Raw genomic sequence first — 21,831 nt, forward strand, 5'->3', positions numbered from 1 at the left:
GTATCTAGACGCCCCTGAACTGGTGCAGTAATTAAGGCCAGTATTTTACCCGATATTCATGATAAAATGATTCTGAGAAATCTGTAGATGGAGGAAATACTGGGTGTCAGAATGCTGCCTTACCCGAGGTCCAACTCGCTCTTGCAGCATTCTCCCCACTGGTGCTTGGGGGTTGGGTGCGGGTTCAGTCTTGTTGCCACATACGCAGGGTTACCAGTCATTTGGTCGAAAAAAATTGGTCGACTGGACAAATGGTTGAACCAATTTGGTCAAAAACCAAATGGTCGAATGTTTTTTTTTTTTATTTTCACCCTTTTTTTTTTTTTTGGGGGGGTCCCCCCAACCCTCTTTTTTTTCTAAAAAGCCCTTTTTTTTTAAAAACGAAAACCCGAAAGATAAATATATAATTACAAAAAAAAAACGACCATTTGGTTTTCAAACAAATTGCATCGACCAAATGTCATTCGACCAGTTTTCAGTCGACTGGGGGCTGGGTGCGGGCTCAGTCTTGTTGCCACATAAGCAGCATTCTTAAGCTTGGGGGTCTCCATGGTTTCCAAACTGCACAGACGTGGGGGCATAATCAGCAGTACGGTTCATAAGCGATACATTTAAAAAAATACATGTATAACATCAGAATTATCATACAAAAAAAAAAATAGGGCCTCTTCAATATAAAATGCACAAAAACAAAACACAAGGACACACATTTAACAATCAAGAGGAAAAAGAAAAAAACTTGATAAAAAGACTAACTAATATATATCTTTGTTTTCAGGTTTACACATAGTAAACGGACGCACCAGGACGGTGCAGTCACTAAATGCACTGTCATGAAAACTATAGACAGACTTACAAAGGGGTGCAAAGCACGGTCAAAAAAGCTGAAGTTACCAGATATTGAACTATGTGGGCACAGTGAACACTGTAGATAGATGCACCTAACTGATGCCGTCGCTATCAAGACTAACATGCATGCTAATAACAAACTCACTGCAACAATTTAATGCCGGGCTCCGGGGTCGAATGATCAAATATCTGTATGCTAGCTTCTGGTAGTCTCTGTCCTTCAATTCTGTCTCCCTTCTTTCTAGCTACCCTTGATCAGTGTCTATCACTGTTCCAATATCATGCTAATACGTAAAAGATCTTTCTTTTGTGGTATTGGGAGAAGGATCTTCCAACTAACAGGAGTGAGTCAATCAGTGCTGGGTCGAAGGGACAGAGGGATCCCCCCCCCACACACGGTCCTTCCACAACAGCAGACTAGACTCTGGGCCTAGAAGGCTACTCTGGACCATCAAAAGACCCATGTATCTGGTACAAGGTGTGAGAAACCTGAAAGTGTCTCACTTACTAGTGCCCAGGGATCTGTCATCCAGGTGGCCAGGACACGGCCATCGCTATTGGATCCAGTTCCCGGGGGTGGACTAGTAAGGGAGGATCACCTGAGGGATCCTCGGGAAGTGGAATTGGGCCACCTAAGGGTGAGATGCGGTACCCCCTTCCTTTTGACACCTTTTCCCCATCCTGACCGGTAGGATACTTAGAAACTCTACCCTCCCCGTTTCCAACACAAACACGTTCTCACAAAGTGAACGACAACGTACTAATACCCGAGCCATTTAACTGACATGTCCCAACAGAAGGGTCAGGCAATTACTGAAAACTAGACACACCCGACTACCCTTTCCCTTACACATAGGGATAAAAGGCGGAGCTCACAAGCACAATCCGAGCAAGGCTGAACGCACGACGAAGCAGCCATTCCAGGGAGGCAGTTCAAATGGAGGAGAAAGGTGGTGAGACCAGAAAGGATGTCAAGGAGGGAGTTGCTGTTGCCCTTTTCAATCCAGACCTGCAAAGCCTCAGATGAAAGATACGTAAGACTGGGAATTGCAACTGGCAGGTGGAGAGACGGATGTCAGCGGTACATGGCACGCTCCTGCACTGATTGCCAGGGCGTGGAGGCGGGGTGGCCATCAACATACCATCCTTGACTCCAGCGGCAGAAAGGAACAGAGCGAGTCCAACACAGCTGGTGAGTCGGAAGCAACTGATAGTCGACCGGCTTGTGTTAGGCTTGGGGTTGCAGTAGCAACAGTAAGAAGATAAGTTAAACAAAAGGTTGTTGATGAATAAACTGGGTACCAGAGTCAGAGTGGTCCAGCGTCACGTGGGCACTCAGTCGAAGGTCTCTAGCTGGTGTCCCTCTCCTGAACAAAGAGACTGTGTTAGGAAGAATTCTCTGTTTAGGCTGAATTTCCTAACCTAGTGAGTCCCCCAGCAGCTTTGCTGGATTTTTTGGGGTTTATTTTTTTCTCCTGCCAAGAGTGAGACTCTTTTACCCTCACTCTTGGACATGACTTGAGAGTGTTTTCTGTGACTTGCTATGTGCTTATGGGCTAGGGGGTAATTTTCCCCATAGGCCATCATTGGTTTTTGAATGTGTGTTACACAGCACCCTCAGTGCAGTAGCACAGGGGTGTCATAGAGACCCCCAAACATAGACTCCACACCCCGGGACTGACTGACTGTCTCCCTGGGTCTGTAAAGTTACCATTGACTTTACTAGTCTTAATTTAGGAACTTAACCAGTACAAACCATCTTACTGTGGGAGTACTGGTAGGGGCAATTAGATTGCCCCTGGGTCTGTTGTCGAGGGGGTACTGTCCCGTCCCCCCTCGCCGAGTTCTGGCTGGTGGCAGTGGATACCACGGAAATATTCCACCGGAATATTTCCCAATGGGATTTCCCATTGTTTTTGATGCACCACTTTTTGGTGCAATGTTGAAGATACCGCCGGGTTATTTATTTAATATAAATTCACCGGTTGGGATTTTTTGCCGGAACTCGCCGCCAAAATGGCGTCTAGGTTCACTTCAGTAACCCTGAACCCGAGTCGAGCCTTTGTTCCACTTTTGGCGGGCTTCTGCACAGAAGCCCTCCAAAGTGGTGCCATTCTGTCTGGGTACCACAGGGGGTGTGGGAGGGGGTTAAGGCACCCTGGACTGAGTTGCCTTGCCAACTCATGTCGCACTCTAGTTTGATTGGCCCAAGTGGTGAGCCACCCCGCTCACCACTTAGCATGTTTGAGTGACAGCTAGGCTGTATGAATGGGGGTTTGCTGCATAAAAGCAGGGTTTTTGGGACTGGTTCTTCAGAAGTCGCCACAGGACCTAAGAAGCCGAAGAGGGAGAAGCCGAGCCGATCTGCCAAGACGACACCACCGGTGAAGCCCTGCAGAACCGTCTCACCACTTTTCCCGACGACAGAGGAGATCTCCCGCCGGAGAGTCTTCTTCCCTTAACTGGTGGGGACAACCAGTTGCTGCCTTCTTTTCGCCGTTCCGAAGCATCTCGTGGCCGTCTTGCCTGTGCCAAGCACCCCGGCAACCGGGATACCACTTTTTACCTCAACCGCGAAAGAGGGGTAAAAATCCTTTGTGACCGGAAAACTCCACGGCTGGCCTCATCCCTGGTAGTGCAACGACCTGCAGCTTTCCTCTACGTCGAGATCACCTCTTCCTCGGGACGACGCCGCAACTTGCACCCACTACCAGGAACGACTACCACCGCTGGAGGAATCTTTCCACTTTTAAAGGTACTGTGTTCCGCCCGGCCTCCCTTGCCACCGATTGTACGGGGTAGATTTAGCCCTCGGCTCTCGAACCTGGGTAGGTCTGGGACACCCTAACTAAACTTTTCAGAACCGTAGAAAAACCTTTTCTCTCACCTGCAAAGACTGGCGACATTGTGTGATCTTGGGCACATTTTTTCACCTGGCTCCCTTTAAAGCGGGCCCCGAACTAATTCTCCTTGTGCCACCATTGACTGTCTTTGCTAACCTTATGTGAAAAGTGTTTTTTTCCTTACTGCTCTCTTTATTTCTGCCTTTTCCCTCCCTTTTGGTAATACTTGTTGGAGTACCATCTAACGTTAAGCGCTCACCTCTGGTTGGAAATAAGTGGGGTTAACTTAGAATTGTCCAACAAATAATTAGGGATGTACATATGAGTAATAGTAACTGTGTTTGACTTTCTTACCTTTTCTAATGTGCTAGTGTAATTTATGAGTGTGCCTTTAATAAATAAGTTCATACTTTTACACCTAGCTCTGGTCAGTGTTTGCTTGTGCTACTGTGCCTCTGTATCTATTGTGTATCCTCTGTATACTGCCTAACTCTTCTTGAGGGAAGTCTGGCTGCTCAGCCACAGCTACCACAGTGAATCTGTGCGGTGCAGACTGCTACCAAGTGGGTTTACTGCCAACACCTATAGTCTTAAATCTTTTGCAGTGGTCCCAGAGGGAACTGCACAGGTTTCTGCCTAACACTGGTGTACAGCGGTGGGATCTGTATTGAGTATACACTTTAGAGTACTTTTGAGATACCTTAGTGCAACTAACCACAAAGCTTAAGCACAAGAAAGAAAAAGTCATTTTTTAACCTGTCTACTATGGAAAGTTATAGTCAAGAGTCCCTTGCTACAAAAACTGCTGATTGTCTAAGACTTCTCTGTAAGCATAAGAATCTCATGACTAAAGGAAAGAAAATAGAGCTAACAGAAAGGTTGTTAGAAAACCAAAGTCTGGAGGATGGTCCAGAGGAACCTATCACTCCAGCAAATGTAGAAAGCAGCAATGATCTTGATATGGAACAAAGTATTGATGATCTTGGGTCAGAACCAGAAGAGGAGGATGAAACTGTTGTAGATAGTCCCTTCTAGGCCTCTGTCTGCTCTACCAGCTGTGCCTACTGGACCTTTGCCAGGTCCCACATTTAGCCCTCAATACTTTGAACTAGAGAAAATGAAACTTGAATTAGAGTACAAGAAACTTAATGCTCAAACTGACAAAGAACTAAGGCTAAGGGAAATGGAGCTCAAGTATGAGCTAGAAATGAAAAAATTGTCTGTTGAGAATGCTTCTCTCTCTGGCTCCTCTAGAAGTTCCAGTCCTAAAAGACCCCGGATGCCTAAGAAATTGATTGGTATGTATGAGCCTAAGTTGGATGTGTTGGATTGGTTGTCTATGTTTGAGTATAATCATGGGCTCCAGAACATCACAGGTAATGAGTTACTCACCTGGTTGTTCTATAGGCTTCCCCCTGTTGCAACTGATGTGGTAATGGAGTTGGGGGAGGAGGATAGGAAAGAGTATGAATGTGTGAAACTAGCTTTGATAGCTAGGTTTGGGAAGACCCCTTCCCAGTATCTTAAGAGGTTTAGGAGCCTCAAAAAGCAAGATGGTACCCCTTGGGCTACCTGGGTGTGTGAAGGGTTGAAAAACTTAGAGGGATGGATTAAGGGTTACAAGGTGAACACTTATGAAGGAATGAGAAATTTTGTAATGATGGAGTCAATTTATGATGCCTGCTCTCCTGAGCTCAGACAGCACTTGGCTGATTCACAGGAATTAGATCCTAGGAAACTAGCTAAGGCTGCTGACTTGTGGGTTGTCAACAGGGCTACTCACAAGGATTCTGGGGTAACTCAGAAGAAGGATGAGGGAAGACAGCCTAAGAAAGACTCCAAAGAGAATTCTAATAATCCTAATTCCAAAGAGGGCCCCAAACAAAACCATAAGGGTAAGCCACCTGGGAAACCACAGCAGAGTAGTATACCTTCTGGTGCTAAACCAGAAGGAGGTCAGAACAAGCCTCCATTGCAAAGGGCCTTTGGGGCCTGTTATGTTTGTAAGGCTACTGACCATGTGAAAGGAGATCCCAGATGTAAGGGTAAACCTTCAGGGGTCCAACTTGTCTCCTTAGCCTTCGCTCCAGAGGAGGAAGTCACTATGGCAAGTGGAAACTTTCTACTACTGGCTGATGAACCCACTGGAGTATCAGCCAGTGTTTCTTTAGTCTCTCTGGGGTTGTGGGAACAGCAGAATTTAGATGTATATAATTCTATCCCAGATAATACTAAAGAGTATTATAAGGACAGTGTCCACGTAAATGGTCAGGAGACTCCTGCCATCAGGGACACTGGGGCCAGCATAACTGTGGTGGATGAATCATTTTTCAAGGCAGAGGATGTTGCTAAGGCACCCAAATGCCTCACCAAGTTAGCTGGAGGGCCTGTGCAGATGTGTCCCCAGTTACCAGTTCTCATCCAGTGTAATGACATGGCTGTGAAGATACCTGTCAGTATACAATGTGAAGTGCCAGGAAGAGTCTTGTTGGGAAATGACCTGAAAGCTCTTGGAGTTGTGTCACATACCCCCAGACCTCCTAGTAAAAGGTTACAGGAGCTCACCAAATCTGCAAGAGAGAAAACCCTGCGAGGTTTATCTCAGGAGATGATGACAGAAATCACTCCTCTCCCACTGGAACAACTTACTGCAGTAACTACCAGATCAGGAGCAAAGGGGCAACCCAAGACTCCTAGGAAAAAGACTACAGCAAGCACTCCGGTGCTTCCAACAAGGACTTCCCAGAGGTTGTCCAAAGTTACACCTGTAACTCCACCTCCAGCTGAGGCTGAGAGGGAGGTACAACCCTGTGTGGTTGAACTAGACTCTGAAGAAGAGCTAGTAGGAGGCCCAGAACTTATTGGAGACCTGGACCCGGCTGACCATCCTGAGCTGCAGTCTTTACTGGCAGAAGGTGGACCCAGCAGGACAGCTTTCCGTAAGGGACAAAGAGAATGTCCAACTCTGGAGGGTCTCCGCCAGCAGGCAGCTTCTCAGGCTGATGGGCAAGAGCCTGGGAAGTATAGGTTACACTGGGAAGATGGCCTCTTCTACAGTGAACCAACCGAATCTGAACCTGGAGCATACCAACGCCTGGTAGTGCCCCAAGAGAACAGACAACAGTTCTTGCAACTAGCCCACGAGATTCCTTTGGCCGGTCACTTGAGTTTCAAGAAGACCAAGGAAAGGCTCTCTCTCTACTTCTATTGGCCAAAAATGGGGGCTGAAGTAGATAGGTATTGCAGGAGCTGCCATACCTGCCAGACTTCTGGTAAGGTTGGTTCCAAGAATGTGGCGCCTTTAGTGCCTCTCCCAGTCGTGGGAGTCCCATTTGAGAGGGTAGGGATTGACATTGTTGGTCCCCTTGATCCCCCAACCTCCTCAGGCAACAGGTTTATCCTTGTTGTAGTAGACCATGCTACTAGGTACCCTGAGGCAATTCCTATGAGGACTGTTACAGCTCAGGCTGTGGCTAAGGCCCTCCTTGGTATCTTTACCAGGGTTGGGTTTCCTAAGGAGGTGATCTCTGACAGGGGGACAAATTTTATGTCCAACTACATGAAAGCCATGTGGAAAACCTGCGGAGTCACCTACAAGTTCTCGACCGCCTACCACCCTCAGACAAACGGGTTGGTAGAAAGATTTAACAGAACCATGAAGAGCATGATAGGTGCCTTAGAAGAACCCCTTAAGAAGAAGTGGGACCTTCTACTGCCATGCCTTCTATTTGCTTATAGGGAAGTCCCTCAGGAGGGAGTGGGTTATTCTCCCTTTGAACTTCTCTATGGCCATCCCGTCAGAGGCCCCTTGGCCCTGATTAAGGAGGGGTTGGAGAGTGCTCCTTCCCCCAAGCCAGTCAGAGTGACTGACTATGTGATAGGTCTCCGAAGGAGAATGTCACACATGATGGCAGAAGCAAGTGACAACTTGAAAGCTGGCCAAGCTCTGATCAAACATTGGCATGATCAGAAGGCTAACATGGTTGAGTTTACTCAAGACCAGCTAGTTCTCGTTATGCTCCCAACAAGGCAGAGGGCCTTGCAAGACAAATGGATGGGACCCTTCAAGGTTGTGGGAAAACCTGGAGAGGTCAACTATCTGGTGGATCTGGGCAAACCCAGGGAAGCTCCCAGAGTCTTCCACACCAACCGCCTCAAAGCCTATGTCTCTAGACCAGAAGTAGGAGCATTGCTTCTAGCTTCATCGGAAGAGGAGGAGGAGAGTGACGCTCTACCTGACCTCCTGAGAGGCTTACCTTTGGACGAAAAGGTTGAAGGAGTTAATCTCTCTTCAGATCTGACCCCTGAGCAACAGGAGGAGTGCAAAGCTATGTTAAATCAGTTTGCCCCCCTGTTCTCACTTTCACCAGGCTTGACCCCTTGGGGACAACATGAGATACTCACTGGTGACTGTCTGCCAGTCAAAAGCAGAGGATATAGAATGTCAGAACATGTCAGAACCCACATCAAAGGTGAGGTCAAGAAGATGCTTGATCTCGGGGTAATAGAGCCCTCTACTAGTCCATGGTCTAGCCCAGTGGTGTTAGTACCAAAGGCAGGATCCAAAGAGTTGAGATTCTGTGTGGACTATAGAGCTCTTAATGCAGTCACCAAGACTGATGCCCACCCTTTGCCAAGGACAGATGAGTTGGTGGATAAACTTGGTGCAGCCAAGTACCTCAGCACACTGGACCTTACGTCAGGCTATTGGCAAATAGCCCTGACAGACCATGCCAAGGAGAAAACTGCATTTTCTACCCCAGTTGGCCTATACCAATTCAAGGTTATGCCTTTTGGACTGAAAAATGCACCTGCCACATTCCAAAGGATGGTGAACCAAGTTCTGGCTGGGATGGAGGACTTCTGCATGGCATACTTGGATGACATTGCAGTCTTCAGCCACTCCTGGGAAGAACATGTGACCCACTTAGGACATGTTTTGCAGGCTTTTGAGCAAGCCAATCTGACCATAAAGGCAAGCAAGTGCCAAATTGGTCAGAGTAAAGTGGTCTACCTTGGACATGAGGTAGGAGGTGGAGAAATAAGGCCTTTGCTCAGCAAGATTGAAGCTGTGCAAAATTGGACAACACCTACTACTCAGACCCAGGTGAGAGCCTTCTTAGGCCTCACTGGGTACTACAGGAATTTCATTGAGAACTATGGGACCATAGCTTCTCCTCTGAATGTGATCTCCTCTCCAAAATTCCCTAAGAAGGTCAAATGGACTGAGGAATGCAATCAGGCCTTTGAAAACCTGAAGAAAGCTCTTTGCCAAGCTCCAGTACTTAGAGCTCCTGACTAAACTTAGAGCACCAAACTTTCATTGTACAAACTGATGCTTCCAATGTAGGTATAGGTGCAGTTCTTAGCCAACTGGATGAGAAGGGTAGGGAACACCCCATTTGCTTCATCAGTAGAAAACTGAAGGATCCTGAAACAAGGTGGGCAACAATCGAAAGAGAATGCTTTGCTATTGTGTGGGCACTGAAGAAGTTTAGGCCATACTTGTATGGTTCTACTTTTGTCATTCAGACTGACCACCAACCCTTGAGATGGTTAATGCAAATGAAAGGGGAGAATCCAAAACTACTGAGATGGTCAATCTGCCTCCAAGGGTTTGATTTCACCATTGAGCACAGGTCAGGGTGTCACCATCAAAATGCTGATGGACTCTCTAGGATGTATGTCATCGACTAGAGGTATGAGGTTCATCCAGGAGTGGATTAAATCCTCCTGTCCCTTAGTCTGGGGGGGGCGAGTGTTAGGAAGAATTCTCTGTTTAGGCTGAATTTCCTAACCTAGTGAGTCCCCCAGCAGCTTTGCTGGATTTTTTGGGGTTTATTTTTTTCTCCTGCCAAGAGTGAGACTCTTTTACCCTCACTCTTGGACATGACTTGAGAGTGATTTCTGTGACTTGCTATGTGCTTATGGGCTAGCGGGTAATTTTCCCCATAGGCCATCATTGGTTTTTGAATGTGTGTTACACAGCACCCTCAGTGCAGTAGCACAGGGGTGTCATAGAGACCCCCAAACATAGACTCCACACCCCGGGACTGACTACTGTCTCCCTGGGTCTGTAAAGTTACCATTGACTTTACTAGTCTTAACTTAGGAACTTAACCAGTACAAACCATCTTACTGTGGGAGTACTGGTAGGGGCAATTAGATTACCCCTGGGTCTGTTGTCGAGGGGGTACTGTCCCGTCCCCCCTCGCCGAGTTCTGGCTGGTGGCAGTGGATACCACGGAAATATTCCACCGGAATATTTCCCAATGGGATTTCCCATTGTTTTTGATGCACCACTTTTTGGTGCAATGTTGAAGATACCGCCGGGTTATTTATTTAATATAAATTCACCGGTTGGGATTTTTTGCCGGAACTCGCCGCCAAAATGGCGTCTAGGTTCACTTCAGTAACCCTGAACCCGAGTCGAGCCTTTGTTCCACTTTTGGCGGGCTTCTGCACAGAAGCCCTCCAAAGTGGTGCCATTCTGTCTGGGTACCACAGGGGGTGTGGGAGGGGGTTTAGGCACCCTGGACTGAGTTGCCTTGCCAACTCATGTCGCACTCTAGTGTGATTGGCCCAAGTGGTGAGCCACCCCGCTCATCACTTAGCATGTTTGAGTGACAGCTAGGCTGTATGAATGGGGGTTTGCTGCATAAAAGCAGGGTTTTTGGGACTGGTTCTTCAGAAGTCGCCACAGGACCTAAGAAGCCGAAGAGGGAGAAGCCGAGCCGATCTGCCAAGACGACACCACCGGTGAAGCCCTGCAGAACCGTCTCACCACTTTTCCCGACGACAGAGGAGATCTCCCGCCGGAGAGTCTTCTTCCCTTAACTGGTGGGGACAACCAGTTGCTGCCTTCTTTTCGCCGTTCCGAAGCATCTTGTGGCCGCCTTGCCTGTGCCAAGCACCCCGGCAACCGGGATACCACTTTTTACCTCAACCGCGAAAGAGGGGTAAAAATCCTTTGTGACCGGAAAACTCCACGGCTGGCCTCATCCCTGGTAGTGCAACGACCTGCAGCTTTCCTCTACGTCGAGATCACCTCTTCCTCGGGACGACGCCGCAACTTGCACCCACTACCAGGAACGACTACCACCGCTGGAGGAATCTTTCCACTTTTAAAGGTACTGTGTTCCGCCCGGCCTCCCTTGCCACCGATTGTACGGGGTAGATTTAGCCCTCGGCTCTCGAACCTGTGTAGGTCTGGGACACCCTAACTAAACTTTTCAGAACCGTAGAAAAACCTTTTCTCTCACCTGCAAAGACTGGCGAAGCCCGGCTGCGTAAAGGGCGACTGCTAAAACCCTGCTGTTTGGCTGTGCTGTGTCAAGCAACTTTACTCTTCATTTCTACCTCATCAGACCTGAATCCACCTCAGTGAGTTCCCCCCTCGCACCCCCCGCCTTGTGAGAGGTGAGAGGCTGGTTACGAGCGTGTGAGAGAACCGCTGCAACGCTGTGACGCGGGCTGAAGCCCCGCCCACTTTTCGGTACCGCCCACTCCAGGAAGTGAGGATTGAAAAAGGAATCCCAGCGACCCTTGCGGCGTGAAGCCCGGCTGCGTAAAGGGCGACTGCTAAAACTCTGCTGTTTGGCTGTGCTGCGTCAAGCAACTTTACTCTTCATTTCTACCTCATCAGACCTGAATCCACCTCAGTGAGTTCCCCCCTCGCACCCCCCGCCTTGTGAGAGGTGAGAGGCTGGTTACGAGCGTGTGAGAGAACCGCTGCAACGCTGTGACGCGGGCTGAAGCCCCGCCCACTTTTCGGTACCGCCCACTCCAGGAAGTGAGGATTGAAAAAGGAATCCCAGCGACCCTTGCGGCGTGAAGCCCGGCTGCGTAAAGAGCGACTGCTAAAACTCTGCTGTTTGCTGCTTTACTGCTGCTTCTGTTGGAGTGACACAAACAATGACTCTACGAGCAGAAGGTCCGCTAACTCGAAAGAAAACTACACTACAACGCCGTTCGACAAATCCCTGGTCGATGATGAAAAGTGCTGCTGGGACCAAGGTAAGCAAATCAACAGGACGTGTGCTACTGGCTATAAACAAATCACAAACACTAGCAAGTCCAATAATGACTGGGGCCAGTAAATCATCATTAGCTTCTACATTTTCGTGCTCTGACGAGCCATTCACATCTGAAGATGCGCCAAATTTGTTAGGGCAGTCTGATATTCAATTAGATGCCCTTCAATCCTCACAAGTTAATCAAGTGTTAACCTGCTCCTATGCTTCTAAACCCACTGGCAATCCACTTCCTATTGATGTCTCATGTGACTGTGAGCATGCTAGCACCCCTGCCGCTTTTGTATTCAAAATAACAAAAGCTAATCAATCACAAACAGCTCATACTGCATCTACCATTCCGGCCTCTCTGTCAGACACAAGTTCTACACCTTCTTCTCAACCGACGACAAGGGTTTCGGCGACCCTCTCATCACTCAAGTCTGGCAAATCAATGAACGACGCTGACCCTTGGAATGATAAAGAATCCCTTTCAAATCTGGTGTCCGATGACTTGGAACATCCATTGACAAAAATCTTGCTTTCAAATCATGCTGTGGGCAATAAATCATCACAAACACCCATAAATGCACAAACTTTAAATTTATCTGTCACAACTCCTCCACATCAGGAAAATATCCTTAGCGGTCTGAAAGTCAAGTCAATTCATCCTCAGTCTTCAGGAATCACTCTTGATTGTCCAGATTTTGAGAACATCAGTGGTTTAGCCTGCCAAGCACCGGAGGCAAGCCTTTCTTCCACGCTAATTATTAACGATCAACAACATGGAAAAACCATTGAAAATACCTTTCATCCTTCAGAACCGCCTCTCAACCCACTATCTACACATTTAGAGCGGAGTGCAGTGGCGCGTGCCAGTCGCTTACAAAGAGTAGCTGAACTAAAGAAGAAAAGCACTTACATCAAACTTCCTCTACCGGGACATTCCACTCAGAATGTAAGTACTCCGCATTCAACGAATATCCACCCTTGCGAGGAAGCCCACTCTTTGAACCCTGTGAAAAAATGTGGATCAACCAAACCACAATACAACCTTGATAACTCAAACTGTTCTTCGTCTTTTCATGAATTCGAACCACAAGCATCTGGGATATCATCTGAAGCCCTTACCCAGATTCACAACAATGTACTGGCTGCTTCAGCCATTGCTCTAGCTCCATTCACAAAAATCTTCGAATCCCTCATCGGAACAATTTGCGACCAAGGTACTGCTATATCCAACCTCATGTCTAAAATTGACAAGCTAGAACACTTTTCGAGTTTTCTTCAAGACCAAATGACAATTAATGCCGAAACTGCCACGAGATGGCAGGATAGGCTGAGTGATCTTGCTGCTAGGCATCATTGCCAAAATGACGCTCTAATGGAGGGCCTTTTAGATTCAGTGAAGTGGATGCGGAAGATTGCACCCACCCAAGTTCCTGATCCTTCAGTGACTCGACACATGTCACCTGAAACTGTTTATTCTATTCCAACCAGAGCTTCAGTGACAGCTTCAATTGAACCTATCCAATCGGGCCCTGTATCGAGCTTGCCATCTTCCACTCATGATGCTCTAAAGTCAACTTCGACTATTCAGGACCCAGGTCTGCATGTGAATAACATCGCACCACCAGTAATTTCAACAGGCAAAATAGACTCCGCTCAGACTGCTATCGCAGTAAACTCATTTAACATCTTTAAGGGTTCAACAAAAACTATTACCACTACGACAGAAAGTAAACTGAAAAAGCCAATCAGAAAACAAGTACAGCCACCAAATAAAATCAAAAGTACTCTATCAAAACAATCACAACAAAAGACGAATAAGTTTGTAAGAAATCTTACTACTCCAAAGAAGTTAAGCCTGTTTTCAAGACCATCTTCTACTGTACCTGCCAAAAGCACTGGTGACAACAATCAACAAACTTCATCAGGTACTAAACTGAGCCAGCCAAAGTTCGCGGTAAAACGTAGGCGGATTGACTTGAGTCTTTCGTCCTCTGAAACTGGCTCCTCAGCCTCCTTAACTGACCTATGTAACTTATCAACTTACTCGGAAGATCTTGGAAATTCTATCTTCACTTCTGAAGAAGACCAAATTGCCAAATCATCTGAAGACCTCTTAAGGAAAGTTAAAGAGGTAGACAAATGCTCAAAGTCACTACAAGCAAATTCAGTTGTTAATCATCTTACCTCTGCTCCAAAAAAGGCCCAGCAACAATCGTTAAGTGCAAGGCTAAATCCCAAACAAACATCAAATCAATTAAAACTGCACTTACTTCCAACTAAACGAAGCTCAGGCCCTGGAAACTCTGAATCCGGAAAATATAAGTGGAAACTCCGTCTCCAAAATGTTCACTCAGATGGAAACGAAGTCAATTTAAACCGAAGAAACATTTTAAAACTGCTTGCATGTATTCCACCATTGCGTGCCATTTCATCTGATGGCATCAAAATTGTGGAATATGTATCTGAAACAGCTTCTGATCAAGTTCTACTGCACATTGCTTCTGCAGCAGTAAAAAATATGTTACTTCAAGCAAATGAAGACCTTTTGGTGTACGGCTTTGACCTCACTCTTGAACCATCTGCCCTGGATACAACTTCGTCATCTGCTACTAAGTTGGCCCATGAGGTAAAACGTGTGCAGCCCTACGTCAGTCTTTAGTCTCCTCTCCTGACATCTTAGACGCTGCCATGCATCAGTCTTTTGAAAGAAGAGCTACCAACTCCAAAAGATATCCACAAGGCCCACGTAAGTAACAACGACAACAAACTACCAAGCAGGAGCTAATCTTACTGTCATGGAATACCAGAGGATTTAAACATCTATTTAACACATTCCAGGAATCCCTGGAAAAAGTCTTTATTATATGCTTACAAGAAACGTGGCTACGTGATCCACCTACCTGCGACGGCTTTGTGACTCTAATAAACACAGCTAAAAAGAATTCTAAAGGAAGACCATTTGCAGGTTTAATAACTCTTCTGAAAATCGGGAATCAGTGGACGCTGGTCAAATCCACGAACCCTAACCCGTTTGTGCAAAGCACCTTAATCAAATTCTCATTAAAAACCACGATCTCTAATCTTTTGATCATAAATGGATATTGGAATCCCGCTATGATTTCATCGACAGCCTTCATTCAGTCTGTTCTGAACGAAATTGATCATACTTTTTTAAAGTATGAAAATGTTTCAGTTATAATATGTGGGGATCTAAACTGTAGCTGGTTTAAATTTGATCCATCTTCCAAATTAAATGTTCGGCTGCCAGATTCTGATGTCATTTCGAGGGGACAACAATGGGCGAAAGATCTTCTAGATCGTAACTGTTACATGTTAAATGGATCAATTCGGGGCGACTCTCCTGCAAACCCCACATGGCACAGTATGAATCGGAAAAACACGTTGGATTACATCTGGGCCTCGTTTGATGTACTCGAAAAAGTAAACTACTTAAATGTGCTGCCAACGACATTAAGTGATCACGACTTGTTGCGACTAGCCTGGTGGGAGGACCTGGGCAACTCTCTAGAAAAACATCCTGTTCCACTTCAATCAAATGCTGCAGGAAATAGATTGAGAGTAAGTGGTCCAAAGATCAGCCACTTAAGCCTGAATTTGCATACACTTCAGACAGTAGAATATACTCCACTCATGACAGACTTTATCCAGATAAATCTTAACTCAAGAGTTGTTGGAACAACCCCGAAACATCTATATAGTCCAGAAATAGCAGAGGCAAAAAAATTACTGAGAAGAGACGTCAAGTTGATTAAAAAAACACAATGTGATCAAACCTCCAAGGTTATAGAGGTAAAGAGGCGACGGCAAGTCTACCGCAATTGGCTAAGATCACACCTTATAATAATCGATCAAGGACGAGCGGAAACCATGTTAAAACTACTGGCTCAGAGACATATCCGTGACATCTGGGCTATCTTAAATGAAGGTCCCTCGAAATCTAACTCATCAATTTTCAATGAAATATCAAGCAAAAAATGGCAAGACCATTTTACTACAATATATGTAGACTCTGTATCAGAATTCTCTATACCTTCTACTACATCTATCTCCAGTTGGAGTATTATACCTTCATGCGATGAGATTGAGCTCGCAATTTCTAAGCTCAATAACTCCAGAGCTGCTGGCACAGATCAAATCTCAAACTTGACGCTTAAAAAGCACAGAAAACACTGGGCCATATTCATTCATGAACTCTTTTCTCAGATTGCACTCTGTAAGAAGATCCCTTCTTCATGGACCAAGGCCATAGTGGTCCCAATTTACAAGAAGGGCTGTCGGGCTGATCCGGTGAACTATCGCCCGATCGACCTTCTGGACACAATTGGCAAGATCTTCGGATCCTTTCTGCGCCAACACCTGGTAAATTGGGCTATCTCATCTGGCAAATTTGACCTTCGTCAAACAGGTTTCACCAAAAACGTGGGAACTGACGTAAATCCCACACTTCTGTCGCTCCTGAAACTGTCAGCAATGGAGGCAAAAAAAAAAATCTTTTTCGCATTTATCGATCTCCGTCAAGCCTTTGACGTTATCAATCGGGCTAAATTGTGGGAAAAATTACATCTGTGGGAGTGCCCGAACCATCTGCTAGAACCCATCATCGCCCTGCACTCGAACACTTCAATTCAAATCAGAATCAACTCCCAAGGGGACCTCACAGACTCAATAAGAACGTTTAGAGGCGTCAAGCAAGGATGCCCACTTGCAGCAGACCTCTTTAAACTCTTTATTGCTGATCTTCCTGATTGGTTAAAATCTGCCCACTGCTTTCCCCCGAAACTCAATGGTCAGATCATAAACCATCTGGTGTACGCTGATGATATAGTGCTGGTAGACCAGACACAAATTGGCCTTCAACATCTTCTTTCTCGCCTGAAAGAGTATCTATCTGCAAATGAGCTGACTATAAATACTGAGAAAACAAAAATCTTGTGTATTGGTCGATCCATGACGAAAAAAGACAAAGCATTCCGATGGCACATAGATGAAAAAGTACTTGAGGTCGTTCAGTCGATCCGTTACTTAGGCGTCATGGTCAATGACTCACTTTCAGAGACTGCTTGGATTGAAGACCTGACAGCCAAAACAAAGATCTTAAGCCTTCAAGCGGCCAAAATCAATGCCGACTACGGGAAATTCTCCATCATCCCGGTCATAATGTTTTATTTACAAAAAGTCGTCCCAACAATCACCTTTGGGAGTGAAGCTGCGCTGAACATTAACTATGATGTTTGGAGTCGACTGGAAGGAAAGTTTTGGAGACAGGCATTGAATCTTCCAAACTATATTTCAATATCAGCATTAAGATATGAACTAGCTTTAAACTCTATCTATATGTCAATAGTTTGGAAATCCCTAACACTTTTGCGTAAGATACACCTTGGCGCCTCTACTTCTACTTCTGCCTATAACATACTTCAATCAAGCAAAGATGCGACAGAAAATGTGCTGATTAATGCATGGAGGAGCAAGTTAAATCGAATCATAATTGAAGTAGGCACATCTGAGGAAGAGCTAATCCAACGTCCCCAACATGCCAAAAAGAAACTAGCAATTTGGGATTGGATTATAACCTGCAATAACCGTTCTGCTCTTAAATCCACGCTACCCCCTTCGAGAAGCATAGTCAAGCTTCATTGTCAACCAAAATTTCTTACGCACGGCCCTTCGCGTCATCATAGGGCACAATTTCTGAAGCTCCGTCTAAATGCTCTACATACCAACGAGATGCTCTGGATGCGTAGGAACAAAGACTCACTCGATAATAAATGCCGCTTCTGTAATACATCAGCAATCGAGTCCTTAAAACATTTAGCAGTCGTATGTCCCTCGCTAACCAACCTACGCGAAATACATCTAAAGGATTTCAAATCACTAACTAACGATGAAGAAGACTGGTGGGACTATGCTGTGGCAGGACACAACATCAAGTTGTCCTGTAATTTAATAAATTTTTTCGATGAAATTTTAAATTCAGCGCCCACATGTCAGATGACCTAGGCAACCGGATAATCGTTTGATTATAAAGTGGAATTATTAACCATAGCATTGGCAAAGTCTAATGATAAAATGAAACGTGCGAAAGAAATGAGCATTTTATTCTTTCGTCTGTTTTAACGAAATGTAACATAAACATGATATACTATATCAGGTTGAAGTTTTACAATAAAAAAAAAAAAAAAAAAAAAGACTGGCGACATTGTGTGATCTTGGGCACATTTTTTCGCCTGGCTCCCTTTAAAGCGGGCCCGAACCAATTCTCCTTGTGCCACCATTGACTGTCTTTGCTAACCTTATGTGAAAAGTGTTTTTTTCCTTACTGCTCTCTTTATTTCTGCCTTTTCCCTCCCTTTTGGTAATACTTGTTGGAGTACCATCTAACGTTAAGCGCTCACCTCTGGTTGGAAATAAGTGGGGTTAACTTAGAATTGTCCAACAAATAATTAGGGATGTACATATGAGTAATAGTAACTGTGTTTGACTTTCTTACCTTTTCTAATGTGCTAGTGTAATTTATGAGTGTGCCTTTAATAAATAAGTTCATACTTTTACACCTAGCTCTGGTCAGTGTTTGCTTGTGCTACTGTGCCTCTGTATCTATTGTGTATCCTCTGTATACTGCCTAACTCTTCTTGAGGGAAGTTTGGCTGCTCAGCCACAGCTACCACAGTGAATCTGTGCGGTGCAGACTGCTACCAAGTGGGTTTACTGCCAACACCTGTAGTCTTAAATCTTTTGCAGTGGTCCCAGAGGGAGCTGCACAGGTTTCTGCCTAACAGACTGCGTTGAACATTGCGAGTAAAGGAAACTACAAGTGGCAATAGGACTTAAGGAAGGCCGGTATAAGGTGTTAAGGTGGTCAAACAAGGGTTAAGTCAAATCCTTTGTACAATCGAAGTCCTTGACAGACTAAAGAAGGGGATTTGTTGTTGTGAACTAGCGTTGGCACCCGACTGAGGGGAACGCCATGCAAACTGTGAGGATAGGAAACCAGTGCGTGCCCTAGGCTAACAGTGACCCGGCGAGACGTGATCGCCCTTTGGAAAGGTCTGGGCCCGGACATGGGGGGCCTAATCTGAACATTGTGCTACTGTTTAAAAAGACATTAAGTCTTTTGATTATTGTAGGGGAAAAGAAAAACTAAACAAAGGAACTGTGATACCGGGGCAAATGTGAACCCGACCAAGCAATGCCTGCGAAATCACAGCGATGATAGAACTATGTGAAGTCTGACTGGGGGCTAAAAAGAAAGCCTGACAGGGGAACTGAATCCTGCATAGTGTTAAAACACCTATGAACACTGTGATGACAAGTGTGAACTCGACTGAGGGATGTCCACAGTGAGTGGTTGGTCTGAACCTGATTGAGGGAGGCTGACGATTGAGAGTAGGATCGGAGCCAGGCTGAGGGGGGTCCAAGGGTGACCGGTATTCACCCTATGTAAAGATTACCAGAAGGAACTTTTATTTTTGTTATTTTGGCGTATTAGGCCCTCTGAAGCAAGAGACTTTGCATGAGAAGAGACTTACGCACAGAAGGCCCCGATACTGGAAAAGGAACTGTAACCTCATGCTGGAGAAGCCCAGGAGTGTGCCGTGCTCGAGAATCCCACCTTGTCCTGTGCTAAAAACGTTGGGAAGGGAGAGCCCGGCCAACACTTCTTTCTTTTCTTGTGAACATTATCCCACACTCTTTTGCAACGTAGCGGCAAGGATTGGCAATAGTTTATTTTTAGTATAGGCCCTCTTTATTGACTAGACTCCATTAGAACCATATTATTATTATTTGATGGTCGTAGCCTGCTCCCATCTTAGGTTTAGATTAGTTGCTTATCTCACCCATTTTCCAGTATAATAAACACCCTTGAACTGTGATCATTTGTGTCTGTCTTGCTTTGATACCATGCCTTCCTTACAAAGGGGACAAAGGGGAGGGGCCGCTTTACAGATTTTGACGCGCAACTAATCCTACGGAGCCCAAAACGAAGCGTAACAAGAACTATGGGATGAACTGCAGGCTCTCCACAAACCAACACACAGACCACACCTCACAGTACTACACTACTGTTAAAAGATACCAGCCCAAACACTGGCTACCCTCAGTCTGTACAGCGCTCCACTGCTCTCGAGGTAGGTCTCCGCTTTATAAAGAATAAAATACAAATATTAACCATGCGTATATAACTCCTTTAGAGTCTCATTTGGGATCTCCTATTTTTCGTGCACAAGAAAGAGGGAACCCTTCAGCCTTGCATTGATTCCAGGTTATTCAATGCAACGACACTCAGGGATATACCCATGTCCCTTGATAAAAGACATGCTGGAGTCCTCAAGGAAAGCCAAGATGTATTCCCACCTGAACTCTGCAGTGCCCATCATTTAGTCTGAATTAGACCGGGACACGATTGGAAAACTGTCTTCTAAATGCCTTTTGGGCATTACGAACACAAGGCAATGCCCTTTGATCTTGGTACTGCTCTGGCAGAGTTGCAATGCTTTATGTGGGTTTACTTTGATAATATCCCTGGGTTTTCGTCCCTATGAGTCATACGTGTGTCATGTTCAAGAAGTCCCGGAGCACCTCAGGAAACAATTTATAGGCCAAACTGGAGAAATGCATGTTTGATGTCACTTTTATTGACTTCCTGGGGTACATACTCAGTCCTAAGGGCATTGAAATGGACTTACAGGTACAGGCCATCATAAACTGGAAAGGCCCTCCATGATCTCAAATCTGTTCAGCGTTTCTCGGCTTTGCAATTTCTTACTGTGGCTTTACAGCAGACACTGCAAACCTATCACAAGATCTGACCCATCTTCTGAGCACCAGACGAAGATTCCAGTGGGCTGAAATGGAAAGGGCGGCCTTCCAATCTCTCAAATAGGCCTTTATTACGGCTTTGGCGTAGCACCCCGGACAATGCCCTACCCTTTGTTCTGGAAACAGCTACCTTAGGCCAAGGCATCAGTGCCATTTTGTTGCAAAACTAAACAAAACTTCAAGTAGGAATCCTTAGTGTTGAAGTCTGCACAGATCACTGCAATCTTCAATATTTCATACTCAACAATGCAGAAACAGTAGACAAGCCTTGTGGGTGTGTCTGTTCTCTGCAGTACGATCACCTTTCTTCCAGGAACTGAAAACAGAAAAGTGGATGCCTTGCCTCATTCTCTACATGAACCAGAGGAAAGAAATGCTGGGTTATATCCTCTCACCCATAAACATATTCTAGCTACTGTGATTTCCATTCTACGAGTACAGCATCACAAAGCAGTGAATGCAGCCTGAACGGACCCCTTACTAATAACAGGAAACTGCATGGCGAGTAATTTTTGGTTTCTTAACAATTGTCTATAGCTTCCGACAGCTGATGTGCAACGTCAAGTTCTATCTTTCGTGTGCGATTCAAAGCTCGCCATACACTGAGGGGTCCGAGGTAACAATTACTTCAGCTGCAGTGTTCTTGCCCAAGATGGGTCATTTTAGTGCAGGAATATGTACGCTGTGTCCATCCTGCACCCAGGAGAAAGTAGAAAGAGATCCCACATACTCTACACTGAAAGCCCCAATCAGCCCATTAATGGCTCCTAGTGGCTCTACTTGCGCCTTGTAAATACTCAAATCAAATCAAACCATCAATAGGCAGGTACCACACCCCAATCAATGGCTCCAGCCAGGTGCAATTACTGCAAAATCACTGTTAGGCAAAGAATGCTTTGAATCATCACCCCACCCTCTTCAACCCCTGAGATTCAGGACGTGTACCTCATTATGTTTTAGACTCCTCAGTGCACCAGCTTTCAGGACTTGTCTTAATTAGCATCACATTGCTTTATGAACACTGAGTCCTGGCACTGAGACACCTGCACCCTGGCTCCCCCACCCGGTCCTACAAGAGTACTCATTGCAGGAGAGGAGTGGTGGCAATAGTCCACAATCTATTCCTTGAACCATCACACACTGACCATCCCATGACCTGATTGTGTGGCCACTCCACATAAACCACCCTAAATGTTGCAAGCTCCTAGCCAGCCATAGAAAGTCAGCCGCCACCTCAATTCTTTACAGATGAACAACATTTTGCTAAAAGGGAA

General features: G+C 45.7%; 1 protein-coding gene across 1 annotated transcript in view; it reads right to left on the reverse strand.

The window, feature by feature from the left end:
* LOC138452731 (zinc finger protein 208-like) overlaps positions 1-21,831 on the reverse strand; it is a 292,035-nt gene that overhangs the window by 165,704 nt on the left and 104,500 nt on the right. The gene's annotated exons all lie outside the window — the stretch shown is intronic.

This window comes from Ambystoma mexicanum, chromosome 4p, assembly GCF_040938575.1.
Source record: "Ambystoma mexicanum isolate Mex_15411 chromosome 4p, UKY_AmexF1_1, whole genome shotgun sequence".
Lineage (NCBI taxonomy): Eukaryota > Metazoa > Chordata > Amphibia > Caudata > Ambystomatidae > Ambystoma > Ambystoma mexicanum.